This window comes from Amia ocellicauda, chromosome 13 (genome assembly GCF_036373705.1).
Source record: "Amia ocellicauda isolate fAmiCal2 chromosome 13, fAmiCal2.hap1, whole genome shotgun sequence".
Taxonomy (NCBI): Eukaryota; Metazoa; Chordata; class Actinopteri; order Amiiformes; family Amiidae; genus Amia; species Amia ocellicauda.
Window position 1 is genome coordinate 4034732 of NC_089862.1, and position 17988 is coordinate 4052719.

Here is a 17988-nt window from a genome sequence, read left to right on the forward strand (position 1 = left end):
GACACGCCACCAGCACCTCAAGGTAGATGTAGAGATTCCCTTGGCTGGACCGTATAGGATCTGCTGGGCGGTCGCCCGCGCAGGAACGGCGAACCTGTGGAGGAACGGAGAAAACAGGAGCCAGACCCTGTGGGCGGAGGGGCACTCACTAAGGATGTGAGCCTCCGTCTCCTTCCCCAAGCAACCCTTATAGGGGCAGGTGTCATAAGGAGCTATGCCCCTTCTGTGCATAAACACTCGGGTGGGGAGACACCGACTCACAGCCATCCAGGAGACAAGGTGGGATAGAAAGCCACGTGTGCAAAACACAACGGCTTAGTAGTCCATGGCCTTAAGTACATGGCCACCTGATCCAGCTGTTCCCGGAGATGCAACTGACACGGAGGGGGACTGGTACAGTGACATTGGCTAGGAAAAGAAGCAGCGTATGAGGTCTTGAGAGTCAGGCAAGGATTTGGGACAAAGTCAGCATTCCAGAAAAGTAAGAAGTGAAGGTCTCAGCGAGGCACTTGACTGCAAGATACCTCTGGCTGTCCAACACACTATACATTGCACCACAGAGCCACATGAACAACTGGTGATGATGCTCTTCTGCACGCCTACTGATGACGGGGCATCTCAGCGTGCTTGTACAAGTAGCATTTTCAGATGTGTTTTTCAATCCCTGTCTCGCTGATATTGACACAAAAGGAAATGATGGGTTCTTCTTTTAGATTATGCGGCTCATGTTGACTTGACTGTGAGGGGAAGTATTTGTCAAGCACACTGTCTGTGTGTCTGTCTGTCTATCTGTGGCTGTCTGTGTGTGTCTGTGCTTGTGTGTGTGTGTCTCTGTGTGTGATGTGGGACAGTGCCCTGTCTGAGTGCCAAATATATTATATTCCCACCATTGTTGCAGCAAGATTGTGTAACCCATATATGAATTTAAGCTTTGTGTATGGCTCCGGAGAGGACAGGTACAGTAGTTCTGTGCAGGTGATTTTTAGAAAAACATTTTCATCCAAGGACATAGAAAGAACATAATGTAAGACACAGGAGACGTGTGTGTTAAAGTTTGAGGTACCTCATTACCATCATCTAGTTGCCCAGAAACCAAAGGGAGTCCTTTTGTATATGATAGCAAGTTCTTTAGAAAAACTTTAGATGTGTCTTGCCCAGTGACCATCTCCGGAGCGCTTCGTTGTAGCTCAATAAACTTTTTTGGTATTATTTCAGTTAAATCAGGTCCTGATTATTCCTTGTCCGCCTGTTTATTAAGGGAGTAAAATTTGTCCCTATCAGTGCGTCTGTGTCTGTGTCTCTGTATGTGTGTCTGTGGAGGGTTGACATTTTTGATATCCGTAACATCACAGCAGATGAGCTGAACATGTTTCTCATTATGCACACTGGGCACACTATATTGAAAAGCGATAACACTACACACATATGAACACCAAACTATTGCTGAAACTTTAGTTATGCTAACTCTGAAAATGATAAAATGATCATCTGAAACACACAACAATAAAGCAAAGAACATCATTCCACAAAGCAAAGCGAGTACATACAAGGATACTGTAACATTGTAACTGTACGCATACACTTAAACTAGTTCAACTAATGTACAGGCACAATGACCATGAACTCAGACCCAATTCTTGGTGGGGGGGTTTAAGACTATAAAAGTCACTGGTGCCATCACTGGTATACATTGATTACAGATCGGGCCCTGTGTTCAGTGTGGCCACTGCTACCTTCCTACATACCAGAGGAGGCTGGTGCATAGAGGTGCGAGAGAGCAGTTCTGGATCAAACACACCTGCTGCTGCGCTCTGCTCTCCAATGCGCACTGCAGGTCAGTCTCAGAACCAGACAGTGCGCAGTAAGTTGACCATTGAAATACTCTTGCTGTGCTGGATTTTATTTCTGCTATGACACTGACAATTTGATGAATGGTGATAGCTAGTTTAGGGTTACCATACATCAGAGGAGGCTGGTCCACAGAGGCAGAGGAGGTTGCTCCTCCTCTATCTTTGAGTGTTTAGCTGTTACTGTTTCTTCAGTTATATTTGTACTATATTACCTTGTTATAGTGTTAAAATGTATTTTCATTTAATAGTGTGGTTTTTCAAAGTAAATAATTTTTATATACATTAATCATATTAACTAAAACAAATATGATATTCTTTTTAGTAAAAATAATACTAATCGTTAATGTTATTTATTGTTTGTTATTGATTGTTAAAAAAATATGTTTTAGCTCACAAGTTTTTGTGTTCTTTTCTTGGTAAAGCATTTTAGCACCTTTTTGCCATGTATTGAACAAAGAAGTGCTGTTTTTTATTTGACCTATTTGTATATATTTGCACAGTATATAATGTTACATAAGGGTCCAGGGATTGAATGTTACACTCATAACTTATTGTTCAGACATTAATACATAGATTTTGTTTTGCATGTAAATACTTGTTTGAGGTCATAACACTTTGTTGTAAAAGGGACTACTTAACATACAGTGTTAAAGATGCATTCTAGTGATGTTGGGGGGAGTTGTGTACCCATTCTCTCCAGTCAGGCATTTTCTTTGTTTTTGCATATTAAGGGGACCCTATTTTGTTCACTAATACCATTCCCTCTTGCACTGAACACATGCTCAAGGAATGTGTCCATATTGAAGCACTTTTGGGGGTGAGGCGGGTGGAAAAGTTGTCTGTATTGTCTTGTGTTCATGGCAAGAAGGCATCACCGTTGTCTATTGTGTTCATTTTAAAATACATTTGTCACTAGCAAATGGTAGCAAATATGGTGGTACATTAATGCTGGATTGTTATGAATAGCTCAGCTTATCCTTGTAATTTGCTTCAATCTTGACTTACAAACTGAGTTTTTAAAATCAATTTTAAAAGCATGCCCCCAGACCCCCCTAGCAGACCTCTCTGTAATAATCATGGCCTCCTTATGGCCCCCACCCCATTTTCAAAATCCTAGAAATCACCCCTGTTCATCAGTGAAATTGTTTTTGTCCTGTTTTTCATGTTGTACAGAATTGATTTCTTATTATCATGGTTGTACAGTAAACTGTCCAATTTATTAATTCGGGACCGTTTAGGCTGGAGCTTAGGCTCACTCAAATCTTCCTCTTGAAAGTGGCGACTGCAGACGCTAGTATGAGGGGTTATGCTGAACTGCTCACACCAAATATTTTGTATCCACTTTTTGAGAGTATCTTCCATGGCAGGGAAAGTATGAAAAGAAAGCTCAACACGCAGTTGAACTAGAGGAAGCCTCACGCAGCGGGACATCTGATACCCCACTCCCCCGCTGTTATTGTGAAAATGGTGCGGTCGAAACACTTGGCCAGTCAGATGTGCGGAACACACTGATGTGCATTTTGCAGCTCAGCAAAGCGGAAACTGACTAGCGAGTCAAAATGCCTCACCAAAGGCAAAAATCAGGGGACAGAGAGGAAAAGGAATCGAAAGAAGCAGAGAGGCAATGGCCACATTTCTTGCAAAGCATGAACACCAGGTATGATAGGCGAAGCTGAACATGGCAAAAGTGAGGAGCTGGTAGACTAGCAAATAAAACGTCAGCTAGAAAGCTTAACCTTTAAGTAACGTTAGCACATTCACTTCACTAGATAAGAAAAAAAAAAACACTGCTTCACTGGCCATGAGAAGGGCTGTGTACCAACCCGGTATTAAACGGGCCCCGGTGCTAAATGATTAAAGACTGTAGTATTGATGAGCTCCGACGTTACGGTTCTTTTGAACGTGTCGGTGTCATTGGAAATCACGCAGCTGCAGCCGCTGCTCTGCTCTGTCGGACTGACAGACACACACACACACACACACACACACACACACACACACACACACACACACACACACACACACACACACACACACACACACACACACACACACACACTATGGCAGGGATGGCGAACCCGTAATGCAACGTCTGAATTTCAGTGTGAATACATATACAATAAAATAGCACCCTTCCCAGTAGCTAGAAATACCACGCATTAGGCTGCTATGAGTTAGATCATGGGTTTTCAAACCGGTCCTGGAGTACCCCCTGCCCTGCTGGTTTTTGTTCCAATTTAGGTTTTAATTACTTAATTGAATGGTATATTGCTTTGTTAGGTCAATTAAGGATTCAATTAAGCAATTTAAGACCCCAGTTGCAGTGAACATTTTGTCAGGGTTCACATCGCAAAAAGTGAGACAAATTCACCTCCATTTGCGATGTATTTTCTTCATCGATTCGTTGATTCTACGATGCATTAAAATACGTTTTTCCGACCCAAATCAAGCATCGAAAATGCTTATAAGCAATGCTGAGGTACCTCCCCTTTAAGAAACGCGTTTTTTATTTTTTTATTGTGACGCCCGAGAGGCGGCCCGCACTCCGTGCCCTGTTACCCGAATCCCGTCCCTCATTGGCCAGCGGGTCTGTCACTCATACAGGGCAGGGCTGTAGCTTTCCAATTACACCAGACACGCCCATATCCGAGCACTTGGCTGCGCTGCGTGTTTGTGTGAGAGGCACAGAGCGCACATGGGGAAGACGGGGCGCACACAGAATAGAGGCGATTCACAGACAGCACAAAGACGCCATACAGCACGAAAAAACAAATACAAAGTAGAAAAAATGCAATCTGACAAAATAAATAAAACAAATCAGCTTTCAGAAACAAATCATACATGCGGAGTCTGTTTACAGCACTATGAAAGCCACTGACAGTGTGTTGTTTGCAAGAATAAAACGCCAGGGCGGCGTGGTAGCTGGGATGAGTTACTGCATCAACATAGATAGGAGCTCTTGTAAAGAATAGCCTGTGTCTATGTAAGGCCTGAAGTGACAATATTCAAAAGCCAGATGTTTGGAATTCTGTTTCCCTGTTTAGCATTCTTATGTACTTGTATATAGTTATTCCGGCTGGTGGTAGTCTAATATAAATGGCTGTAATTTCTGTTCTGGAGGTCAGATTTGAGTAGTTATTTTTACACAAGTTCATAAGACTTCGAAGTTTCACTGTCCAGTGTCAAAAGTCTACCTGGAGCACTAAAAAAGTGTTATATTTACAATAAATTCATTTTTTCTTATAAGCGCTTTTGATTTTCTTCACTTTTTTGAGTTCTGTATTAACTCTGGTGGGGCAAACACAATTATTTGTTATTTTCCGAATTTCCATTTTGTGCTGAGTGTTTCCATATAAGATACTTGCCTCTAGCCCTTGTAGTTACAGAGTTATATGACAACAGTAAAATCAGGCAAAAATGTGGGGCCTCAGTGGGTTAAATAAAGAAGTTGTATTGAAAGTCAATTGCATAACTGTATTAGTCAAGACAGATGTTATGATCTGCATTCAGTCTGATGCTGAATGTTATGCATCTATAGAGTTTCAAACTTGTATTAGCACACCAGTTCCTCTCCTATGCAATGGTGAATGCAGGCATTATTTAATAAGTAGACAATGCAGTCAGAGTCTGTGAGCAGAGATGGATAGTACTGTGCAGGATTCTGGAAAGGCTTGACTACATACTACAGGAGAAGCATGGAAGTCTTGGTGGTATAACTTGGGTACAGGGATGAGCATAGGGCAGGATATTATCTACAGTCACACACCTGCAACATGCAATCATTAAACAACAATGCAAATATCTGTAAAATGCATTTCACAATCTAAAATGCATGCAAAGTAATGTAGATACGAATGCACATATCATATGTCATGAGAACAAATCATAATCACCACTTTTGATAATTGGTAGACCAATTTAAGTTGCTAATCAAGCAACTCGTGTTGCTAAGCAAAATTATATTTGATTAGCATAACTGCTATGCAAATTTGAGACAACAAAATGTACGCTGCAGTTGGAACAAAAACCAGCAGGGCAGGGGGTACTCCAGGACCGGTTTGAAAACCACTGGGTTAGACGATTGCACTGACTCCTTTTTTCACACGCAAAATTACATCGAGAGCAACAGACATGGACGGTCACTACTACTGAGTTCAGGCAATAATTACTATGCATGCTATTTAAAGTCGTTCACATTGTCTGTCAAACCCAGCGGATTGTACATCACGCGTCACACTCCCCTCACACACACGCACACAAAGTAAGAGATAGAGAGACACCGAGAGAGACAGATAGAGAGAGAGAGCGCTACAGTAATTAACGGAGCACAAGAGGTGGCCGCCGAGGCCACACAAAACACGACAAAGTCAGCACAGTTTCCAAATCGACCCTATTATTTAAAATATATTCAAACTCGGCATTTACGTTTTCAAAGGAGCACAATCTGCCGGTTGTCGTGGTTGGATCGATCCATAATAATGCTAACAATGTTCCAATTTCCCAAATTACTTAGCTAGCTAGCGTTAACTAATTTGACTCAGATCAGTGTAATGTGTGATGCGCTGCATCACTACACTGCATGCTAACGCCCGCAGTTTCACGCAGCAATGACGCAGTGACGCAAATGGAACTGGCTGGCACTTATTCTGCTCGGTGATATTCTTGGTTGTTCCATGGTGGTGCTAAGGTGGGGCTGTAGCCTAACCAAGCCATACCCCGCTGCCGCCCCTGACGCTGTGCAAGATTTCTATGAGGGCAATTATTGCTGTGAGTGACCTAGACAGATGTCATCATGGGCAGACTCTCTCTCTATATATTTTTTTTCACAATAATGCATATTGTCTTGTGCATCATAATAATTTACCCTTGGCTAAATTACTGACCATGCCACTCGTTTCGCCCAAATAGTTTTAGATATAATGCGCACAACTCAGGTTTCCCCCTACAAGATCTTTTTAATCAAATAAAAGTAAGCAGAGACCGGAATAAATTGTACAAAATGTTTAACAGTTTATTACAAGGAAAAATCCAAGAATAAAAGCAGGATATGCAATAAACGATTCAATAATTATTCATCTTAAATGCCACAGGCGAACTGGGGTTAGTGAAGTAAAATTAACAAATAAACCACACTAAAAACCAAACTCTCAATGTGAAAACAAATCGTAATCATTGTAACAACTCAACTCCAAAAAAGAAACCATTCAAATAAGAAACCCCAACTACCCGTTCACCAAGTGGCAATTAGACAGATGACTTTTAAAACTATTGTACGTTACAAATCATAATATAACAGTAGTTTAAAGATGGATAAAAACAAAGCAAAAAATACATAAAATCCATTGTCAGAATGATTAAACAAAAGTTACCTAAAATGCAGTTTAAATACAGTTACCTCGGGGAGGACAGGTATGCAGAGCAGCTTCCTTCATCCAAATCCTGTCACAGACAGTTAGATGAGTTGGGAGCTGTGAACACAGGTGGGACTTGATAGGGGTGGGACACTTTCCTGGTTTTCTTCTATTTTTACCCCTTTCAGAGATCCCAGTTTAATACTAATGTCTAATCACATTAATCTGTGTCCCAGTCTGCCTCTTTCATATGATATGCAAGTATTACTGATGTAACAAATATCATTTTATTTTGTAGAAAGGGGTGAGGTGACACATTAGCTGACTAATGTAGGTAGAAACTTTTTTTTTTTAATCTATGTACTATTTGTCAATAGTGAAGTCATGCTGGATTCCAAGACGTGTCTCAGGCTGCCCTCTGACAGAGAAGGAGCTTATTAAGGGCATGTGTTGTGTGCAGGGTATTGTTATTGTTGTATTGCTATGACCAGCAGTACATATTGTGATATTGTGGAGCAGTGTAGCACAGTCACTCAGAGATGGCTCACACTCTGGGCCCTCATTCACCACAGCCCAACACTATAATGGGGATCCCAGACTGACGGGTAGTGGCAAAATAGTTTTCTGTTGGTCTCAGTGTAGGATGTTGTTAATATACACTGCACTGCTGGGTTTACAGGTCACAGTGAGTGTCTCTCCTGGCTGAACAGATTTCACTGATGGAGTCTGAGTCACAGTATACTGTCCGCTGGATTCTGGAAACGAAGAATAAAAACAATGCTTACATATATATGTAATATACATGAAAACAATCTGATTTGGTCTATGAGTTTGATGTGTGCCTGTTTAGATATTACAAAGAAATACATACAAAATGGAAATAATAAAATCAAAATAATTCCCACCCTGAGTGCAGAGTGTCCAGATTAACATGGTGATGAAAGTCATTGTTGATGTGTATTGTGTTGGCATGAAGGGCAGCTGTCAGTCATGAAGTGTTAAACTCACAGGCTATAAACACTCCCAGAGCACTGAAGCATGTGCTGCCGGTGCCAAGTGTCTCGTTGTCGGACCTGCTGCATGGATTCCCCAGATCACCGCTAGCTGTCACCCCTGTCTCAAGTTTTGTGGTTTCCCTTCTAATAATTTAATTATCAATTTCACCTGTCTACTGTCTCCCTGCCCTGCTGAGAAAATCAGCTCAGACCAGCTTCAATTCCAAGATGGTCTAAGGTGGTTCATGATGGGCAATGCTGGTCTATTGCTGGTCCAAGTTGGTTTAGCTGGTTTGATGCTGGTAAAGCTGGTAAATGACAATATGATGCTGGGAGATGGTCATTTGAAAGACCAACTTGGTCAAGCTGGTTGGTTGACCATGTAACCTGGCTAAACCTGGCTAAAGTGACCAGCTAAACTGGCAATGAGATGATCTTTCTTTCAGCCTTGATCAAGATCTAAAGCAATGTATGCTCAAGGTGGTTATTAGTGATCAATTATGAAGTTGCATGCACTTATCAATAATACACGAGAGTCAGGTTTAAAATCCCAATTATTTTATAATCTGCTATTATTGTTCTCCACAATCTTAAATAGCCTTAATTCCCTGTGTTATAGCTCATGTTTTCTTGTGTATTTGATATGCAAATTCCCATAAATCTCCAGCATTGTCATTTAAAAATAATAATAAAATATATAAATACAAAATGTTATGTTTTTTAATTAAATTCCTTTATTGAGAGTTGAACACAGAAGAGTAAAACAGCACTCCTTGCTCTAAGCCTCTCCCAGCATGCATGGAGAGTAGCCTTTTCTACCCTGAGTCTACACTGTGAAATGTGCTGGGTAATAATTTGAACCCAATCATTGGGTTGTGTGTTGAGTCTAGTTTCTTACTGCTCTGAGATCTCAACCCAGCGTGTGGGTTATTTCTCTTAACTACTCGCCGTCACCTGCAGGTAACCTGCACGCGTTACAATGAAGAGCGTTTCAAATCTCTAAGAAGCAGGTAAAGTTTCTGTAACGTACCGTGGGGCACAGGAACACGGGAACCAATTGCAGTGCGTGGTAGAAGTGGTCAGACAGTCGTGGGTCAGATACGATCAGAACAGGGCAATCAAGGGCAAGGCAAAGACGTGGTCGTGGTCACAGGCAAGAGTCAGGCGATCAGGCAAACAGGGGAAGAGCAAGGTCGTGGTCGGGAAGTCAAGGAAGCAAGGCTGAGACAATGCTAAACAAGAAAGAATGCTTGGAATTGTAGAAAGAGCTGACAGAACTTCAGAATGTGTGAGAGACAGTGAGGGGTTTATAAGTGGAACAGAAAACCAGGTTGGGAGGTGCAGGGTGAATGGCAGCAGAGGGGCATTGTGGAAGTGCACATGGGTTTCAGGAATGTGATTGAATGATTGAATGAAGGGAGCTGGGAGAGGTGACTGGGAATGGGTGAGTAGTACAGGTAAGTCATATTTTTATTTTATTTTTAAATGTAGGCTATTATATTTAAATATTATAGAATTAAACTATATATATATTTATATATATATATGTGTGTGTGTGTGTGTGTGTGTGAACCCTGCAAATAGAAAAATAAAAATAGGTTGTAAGTTGCTGACTAGTGCTAATGTTTTTATATTTAACGTGTGTGTGTGTGTATATATATATATATATATATATATATATATATATATATATACACACACACAAACACAAACACACATATATATACACTGTATACAGTGGCTCTCAAAAGTATTCACTCCCCTTGGACTTTTCCACATTTCCTTGTGTTACAACAGGAAATCAGTTTTTGTAGTTTTTGCCACTGATCAACACAGAAAATGTCCATAATGTCAAAGTGAAAACTGCAAATTGTTCTAAATGAATTACAAATACAAAACAGAAAATAATTGAATGCATAAGTAATCACCCACTTCAGTCAATATTTGGTAGAGGCACCTTTGGCAGCAATTATAGCCATGAGTCTATGTGGATAAGTCTCTACCAGCTTTGCACATCTGGAAACAGCAATGTTTGCCCATTGTTTGTAAAATTGCTCAAGCTCCATCAAGTTGGATGGGGACCTTTGGTGAACAGCAATGTTCAAATCTTTCCACATATTCTCAATTGGATTGAGGCCCTGGCTTTGACTGGGCCACTCCAGGACATTCACCTTTTTGTTTTTAAGTCACTCCAGTGTGGCTTTGACTGTATGTTTGGGGTCATTGTCCTGCTGGAAGGTGAATCTTCTCCCAAGTCCCAGGTCTCTTGCAGACTCCAGCAGGTTTTCTTCCAGGGTTATGCTGGGAGGTTATGCTGGGAGTTCAGGCAGACTGCAGTGTAGGACTGCGAGGCTGCAGCCCGACCGGTGCTCTGAAGAGTCACGTTTTTATATTCTAATGAAAGAACCATTTGTTTATTGATAATACATATTTGGTGATTATACATATGATATCCATCCAAGACTTGGTCACCTGTTGCTCTTAGTACTTTCTTCAAATGTACTTAAACCAAGGAGTACAGTTTTTGAACCATTCAAGACGATTTTATTAATTTGTCCTTTTTAAAAAAAAACTGGTGGTTCAGTTAATTTGCTACAGAAATTCGATACCCTCTCAGTAATGTTGTGTAGATTGCTAAATGGAGAGTCTTTGACAGCATAAACATATTAACTGTGTAGTGGTGCACCTCAACAGAGCTCTTCACAAGCTTAACAAGCTTTCCATTTCCATTTTCAAAATAAGAAGCAGAATGTGCTCACAGGGCTCCCCAGGTGCGTACAATCCCCCAGGAAATTATATACTAGGCTGCAATTTAGTGCGTATCCTCCACTTGTGTTGCAATCTGACCCAAAGGGCAACACCTTTGAGTTACTAACTTAATCCTGTACCAATGTTTACATATTAGATAACTTTCACCATCTGCTGTCAGAGAAACAATGCACTATGTTTGGCAAAGCACTACGCTATGTACAGAACACACTTATTCCTGGGTAGCTGCTGCCATGCTGGAACAGGCTGGCACACAAAATCAGGCACCTGCAAAACAGTTTATATGTTATTGCTCAACTGTCATAAATTGTAGAATACATGATCTCGATAAAAGCTCAGACATTTATCACACAGGGCAAGCCAGCTAAGTGATGAAAGGAACCATAACCGATTTAATGTGCCTTTTCACAATTGCTGGCGCTCTGTGCCACGATCAGCCGTGTTCAGCCAGCATTAATGACACAGGCCGCTTGTCTAGAACGGCAACATGAATTGAGCACCATCAGAGTAAACAGACAGTCGCAGTGCGGGGGCTTCTGTAGACTTTCACAAGTATCCGAATTTACTTTTCTCGCTTTAATTCTGTGCTCTCTATATTATCGCTGGATCCAGGGTGGGGGGGGCGTGCTGGGCGTCCCAGGTGCTGCTCTCTTAGACCGAGGTGGAGCCCGAGTGGTAGTCTGAGGTCACCTTCTCTGTGGCACTCGTCACTTCCTTAGTTATTGTCATCATTGCCGCTGCTGGGGAAACTCTCCACTTTAACCGACACGTGGGATAGAAAGCCACGTGTGCAAAACACAACGGCTTAGTAGTCCATGGCCTTAAGTACAAGGCCACCTGATCCAGCTGTTCCCGGAGATGCAACTGACACGGAGGGGGACTGGTACAGTGACAGTGGCTAGGAAAAGAAGCAGGGTATGAGGTCTTGATAGTCAAGCAAGGATTTGGGACAAAGTTGGCATTCCAGAAAAGTAAGAAGTGAAGGCGTCAACGAGGCACTTGACTGCAAGATACCTCTGGCTGTCACAAGGAAGCCCAGCAAGCTGTAAGCTTCATGAAGTGAGCACTGACTCTGGTGGGACTCGAACCCACAACCTTTGAATGACCACTGCCCTTTTCACTAGAAGTCCAACGCGCTATCCATTGCGCCACAGAGCCCCACAAGACATTTATCGCCATACTGTTCTGCACGCCTACTGATGACGGGGCATCTCAGCGTGCTTGTACAAGTAGCATTTACAGATGTGTTTTTTTAATCCCTGTCTCGCTGATATTGAGACGAAAGGAAATGAATGGTTCTTCTTTTAGATAATGCTACTCATGTTGACTTGACTATGAGGGGAAGTATTTGTCAGGCACACTGTGTGTTTGTCTGTTTATCTGTGGCTGTCTTTGTGTCTGTGGCAGTCTGTCTGTGTGTGTGTGTCTGTCTGTGTGTCTATCTGTGGCTGTCTGTGTGTCTGTGGCAGTCTGTGCTTGTGGCTGTCTTGTGTGTGTGTCTGTGGCTGGACCGTTGGGGCTGGTTGGAAACATCATCGACCTGGGTTTCTCTTCATCACAAATACATCTTTCCCTGCCCACATGCCCGAATTGCTTTTCAGCTGGATCACAGCCTCGCCCCAGGTGGGCAAAACCTCCAAAAGTGGTACAAACTCATCCACGTATTGCAGTGTTTCTGGGAAAGCTGGCATAGTGAGTGAGAAAGTCAACCCTGACAGTGTGGCGAGAGACGGGAAGCCACGGAATTTATGCGCTCTGTGATGTCATAGAAGTCAGCTGTGAGAGAGTTCAGCGATGACATCTCAGATCTCTCTCACAGCTGACTTCTATGACATCACAGAGCGCATAAATTCCGTGGCTTTTCGTCTTTCGCCACACTGTCAGGGTCAACTGAAAAACATATTAATTGAACTTAATTTTTCAAGTTTTCACAACTATAAACCAAGTCTAATTGACAAAATAGTCATTCTTCCTCAACTTTCATTACTTACAGTGAGGGAAAAAAGTATTTGATCCCCTACTGATTTTGTACGTTTGCCCACTGACAAAGAAATGATCAGTCTATAATTTTAATGTTAGGTGTATTTTAACAGTGAGAGACAGAATAACAACAAAAAAATCCAGAAAAACGCATTTCAAAAAAGTTATAAATTGATTTGCATGTTAATGAGGGAAATAAGTATTTGATCTCCTATCAATCAGCAAGATTTCTGGCTCCGAGGTGTCTTTTATACAGGTAACGAGCTGACATTAGGAGCGCTCCTAATCTCAGCTCGTTACCTGTATAAAAGACACCTGTCCACAGAAGCAATCAATCAATCAGATTCCAAACTCTCCACCATGGCCAAGACCAAAGAGCTGTCCAAGGATGTCAGGGACAAGATTGTAGACCTACACAAGGCTGGAATGGGCTACAAGACCATCGCCAAGCAGCTTGGTGAGAAGGTGACAACAGTTGGTGCGATTATTCGCAAATGGAAGAAACACAAAATAACTGTCAGTCTCACTCGTTCTGGGGCTCCATGCAAGATCTCACCTTGTGGAGTTTCAATGATCATGAGAACGGTGAGGAATCAGCCCAGAACTACACGGGAGGATCTTGTTAATGATCTCAAGGCAGCTGGGACCATAGTCACCAAGAAAACAATTGGTAACACACTACGCCATGAAGGACTGAAATCCTGCAGCGCCCGCAAGGTCCCCCTTCTCAAGAAAGCACATGTACAGGCCCGTCTTAAGTTTGCCAATGAACATCTGAATGATTCAGAGGAGAACTGGGTGAAAGTGTTGTGGTCAGATGAGACCAAAATCGAGCTCTTTGGCATCAACTCAACTCGCCGTGTTTGGAGGAGGAGGAATGCTGCCTATGACCCCAAAAACACCATCCCCACCATCAAACATGGAGGTGGAAACATTATGCTTTGGGGGTGTTTTTCTGCTAAGGGGACAGGACAACTGCACCGCATCAAAGGGACGATGGACGGGGCCATGTACCGTCAAATCTTGGGTGAGAACCTCCTTCCCTCAGCCAGGGCATTGAAAATGGGTCGTGGATGGGTATTCCAGCATGACAATGACCCAAAACACACAGGAGTGGCTCAAAAAGAAGCACATTAAGGTCCAGGAGTGGCCTAGCCAGTTCTCCAGATCTTAATCCCATAGAAAATCTGTGGAGGGAGCTGAAGGTTCGAGTTACCAAACGTCAGCCTCGAACCCTTAATGACTTGGAGAGGATCTGCAAAGAGGAGTGGGACAAAATCCCTCCTGAGATGTGTGCAAACCTGGTGGCCAACTACAAGAAACGTCTGACCTCTGTGATTGCCAACAAGGGTTTTGCCACCAAGTACTAAGTCGAAGGGGTCAAATACTTATTTCCCTCATTAACATGCAAATCAATTTATAACTTTTGAAATGCATTTTTCTGGATTTTCTTGTTGTTATTCTGTCTCTCACTGCTAAAATACACCTACCATTAAAACTATAGACTGATCATTTAATTGTCAGTGGGCAAACGTACAAAATCAGCAGGGGATCAAATACTTTTTTCCCCCACTGTACTTATTAATTTCATTATTTGCAATCCACAAAGTCCATCTATAATCATTCAAACGCGGGCTACTTCATCTTTTCTTGCATGATCAGCAACTTTATCCCATGCTAATTAATACAAAAAATGTCTCAACTCCGGTAAAGTAGTATGTCATCATGACGTGATGGTTTTGGCACATGCGCATTAAACAAAACGTTCATAGAACATATGTTTTGTGGTTACCTGAACACGTTATTTAAAGTTTTACAATTCTGTTCAAGTTGAGGTTGTTGTAACTCATCTTATTGTGTGGTGAGACACTGCAATTTCACAGAACATGATTTTACTTGTCCAATTTCCAAAACGAGCTCTCTTCAATCTCCGTTTCAAATCCATGTTGATTTGCGGGTAATCACTGTATCCACTCAATCTTACTACAGTTGTAAGAAAACACCTGTAATGCTGTACAATGCATGTGTTTTTCAAGCACATGAAAGATTGTAGACAGGTAGAGATCGCCACTTGAGTGCCAGACTGACTCTATTGTAAAGGGAAGGCAGGATTATGTGTTATATTTGATTTATTATGTATTTAAATGACCAGTCAAAATAACCCGATTTTGGCTATTCTAGGTAAATGTGTTTATAACTTATTTATTTTCGTGTTTATGCAGCTAAAACGCTGTAGGCATGTTTAATACATATAGTTAGGAATAGTCACGAATGGGTATATGCGCAGTGTATTTTGGAACACAGTATAATTCAAATTTGAATAACCAAAACGGTCAAATTGACCGGCTCTGCGCTTGTAGTGTTAAATGTGGGTGTCATATCGTGGGCCGCACTTCCATGTGTGACGGGCCGCAGGTCGAGAACCACTGCCCTATTCAGAACAGGTTGGTCAGATAGGACCAGAACCAGTGCAGACCCAAAGAACAGAGGACGAGCGTTAGGCAGACAAACCCCAGGGCCCCAGGGCCACAGGTTAGTGCTTTCCTGGAGGTCTTTAGCTCCCCTGTATAATGGACCATTCCAGAGAGATTCCCCTTTGCAGTCAATATCATCAGCTCAGCAGTTTGCCAATACAGATCCCTGGGGAGGTGGGGGCTCAAATCCAGGACCAGGGTTAGCCACCCCTAGCATAAAGCAAAACATTACATGTGTTTAAATGGTTGAAGTCAATACAATGATTAATGAATTGATGTATTTATTGAGGTGGCTGTGACAGAGCAGCTATAGAGACTATTGCACTCCTTCACAGCAGCATCTCTGTTGCTTATATTAAGTTATACTAAGGTATGCTGAGCTGACGATATTGAGGTTTTTACTAAAGAAAAAACAGATAACATGCCACAGGTTAACAACCAGTCCAGTCAAACCCTAAGAGAGATCAGGATAAATGAGGAGGAGGTAGTAAAGGGACTAGCAGAATTAAAAACAAACAAATCACCTGGGCCAGATGGTATATTTCCAACAGTACGTAAAGAAATTATGGAAATGATTGTATTAATTATTTCTAAATAGCACTGGTTTCACTGTTTGTGAATGTTTTGATGGTTTTTTTATTTGTCAAATGCATTGACCGTTATTGTTCTTTTAAATGCATCAGATTGTTTTGATAGTTTTTTTTTGTTTGTTGTTTTTTACATTTCAGTTATTTTGACAATTTTTTCACCATTGCATAAATTAAATAGTCTAAAATGTGCTTTTTATTATTTTGTCTTGCTTTTCAAAGACAAAATCAATTACAAAACTACAATTAAAAAATATATATTTAAGACTGAACATTAAACACTGTGCCAACAAAGCACAATAAATAAAATAAAATAAAATAGATACATTTATATCTGGCCATCTTTGAGCCCCCCTTCTTGAATAGCCTACTGTGAAAGCCGGACACAAATAACGGGGAGAGAGAGAGGGAGAGTCTCCGGTTTCGGTTGTGTCCGGGCTTTATTGAGTTCAGGTATGTCAAAAAAGGGCGGAGATACAAAACAAAAACAAAATCAAAAGCAAAAGCAAAAGCAAAAAGTGTCCACAATCGGGGTGCTCCGGGCAGACAGGGGTAATAGACTCAGTCCACCTTCTTGTCGGTTAGCTGCTTCCGTCGGGGAGGGAGAGGGATTAAATAAACAGGGCACAGCCCACTTTATAGCGAGACACTCCTTTTCAATGGTGCTATATTTACGCTCCTGGGCGATAATTGTTTGCTTAGATAGAGGACGGGGTGTTCCTGACCCCCAACACTCTGGGACAGGACCGCGCCCACTCCAACTTCTGAGGCGTCGGTCTGTAGAATGAAAGGGAGAGAGAAGTCAAGGCATTTAAAAAAAGGGTGTTGGCAGAGGCGGTCCTTAATCGCCTGGAAAGCCACCTGGCACTGCTCCGTCCACTGGACCGTATCTGGAGCACCTTTTCGCGTCACTTCGGTCAGGGGGTAAGCCAGGGTGGCAAAGTCCGGCAGAAACTGGCGATAATACCCGGAAAACCCCCAAAACTGCCGAACTTCCTTTTTGGACTTAGGAGGCGGACAGGAGGCAATAGCGGTCACTTTGTCAACGACTGGCCGTACCTGCCCCCCTCCTAAGAGGTACCCCAGATACTTGGTCTCCCTCCTCCCAACTGTTCACTTGCCCGGGTTTTCCGTGAGCAGCGCCCAGCCGATCCAGCAACTCATCCACACGGGGCATCGGATAGGCATCAAACCTAGACACTGCATTGAGCTCCCTATAATCAACGCAGAATCTAGTGCTGCCGTCAGGCTTTGGCACCAAGACTATAGGGCTACACCATTCCGATTGTGACTTTTCAATGACTCCCAGCTCCAACATCTTCTGCACCTCTTCATTGACAGCCTACTTTTTGTAATAAGGGGTGCGATAGGGTTTGACACGCACGCAGGTGTCCAGTGCCGTGTGGATGTGGTGTTCAATGAGAGGTGTGAGCCCGGGTCGGTGAGAAAAGACATGCTGGAAGTGGCACAATAAAGAGCGAACCTGCTGTTTCTGGGCGTTTGTTAAATGGGCGTTTGTTAAATTGAGTTCAGTGCGAACCTCAGAAACAGCGGCTTCAGACTCTTTGTTGTGGGGGGAACTAGAAGCACCCAATGCTTCCTCCTCTCGCCACTTCTTCAGCATGTTCAGATGATAGATCTGCTTTTCCCACCGATGATCCGGGCGACACACCTCATAATCAACATCCCCTAAGCGGCGTGTGACCACAAAGGGTTCCTACCACTTAGCCAGCAGTTTAGATGTTGAATTTGGGAATAACACCAGTACCTTGTCCTTGGGTGAACGATCGTAACCGGGCTCTCCTGTTGTACATGCGCTGTTGTCGCTCCTGGGCCTGTAAGAGATGCGACTGTGCAAGTTTCCCCAGTGCCGATAGCCGATCTCTCAGGTGCAGGATGTGCTGTACCATAGAGGTCTGGGAGGGGGCGGTCGCCTCCCAGTCCTCCTTTATTAAGTCGAGGATGCCCCTCAGCCGCCTCCC

General features: G+C 42.6%; 1 non-coding gene across 1 annotated transcript; it reads right to left on the reverse strand.

The window, feature by feature from the left end:
* Positions 1 to 12032: 12032 nt before the first annotated feature.
* Positions 12033 to 12123, reverse strand: trnar-ucu (transfer RNA arginine (anticodon UCU)). The gene is given in 2 exon segments: positions 12033 to 12068; positions 12087 to 12123. It is a non-coding gene; the product is annotated as a tRNA-Arg (tRNA).
* Between the last annotated feature and the right edge of the window lie 5865 nt (positions 12124 to 17988).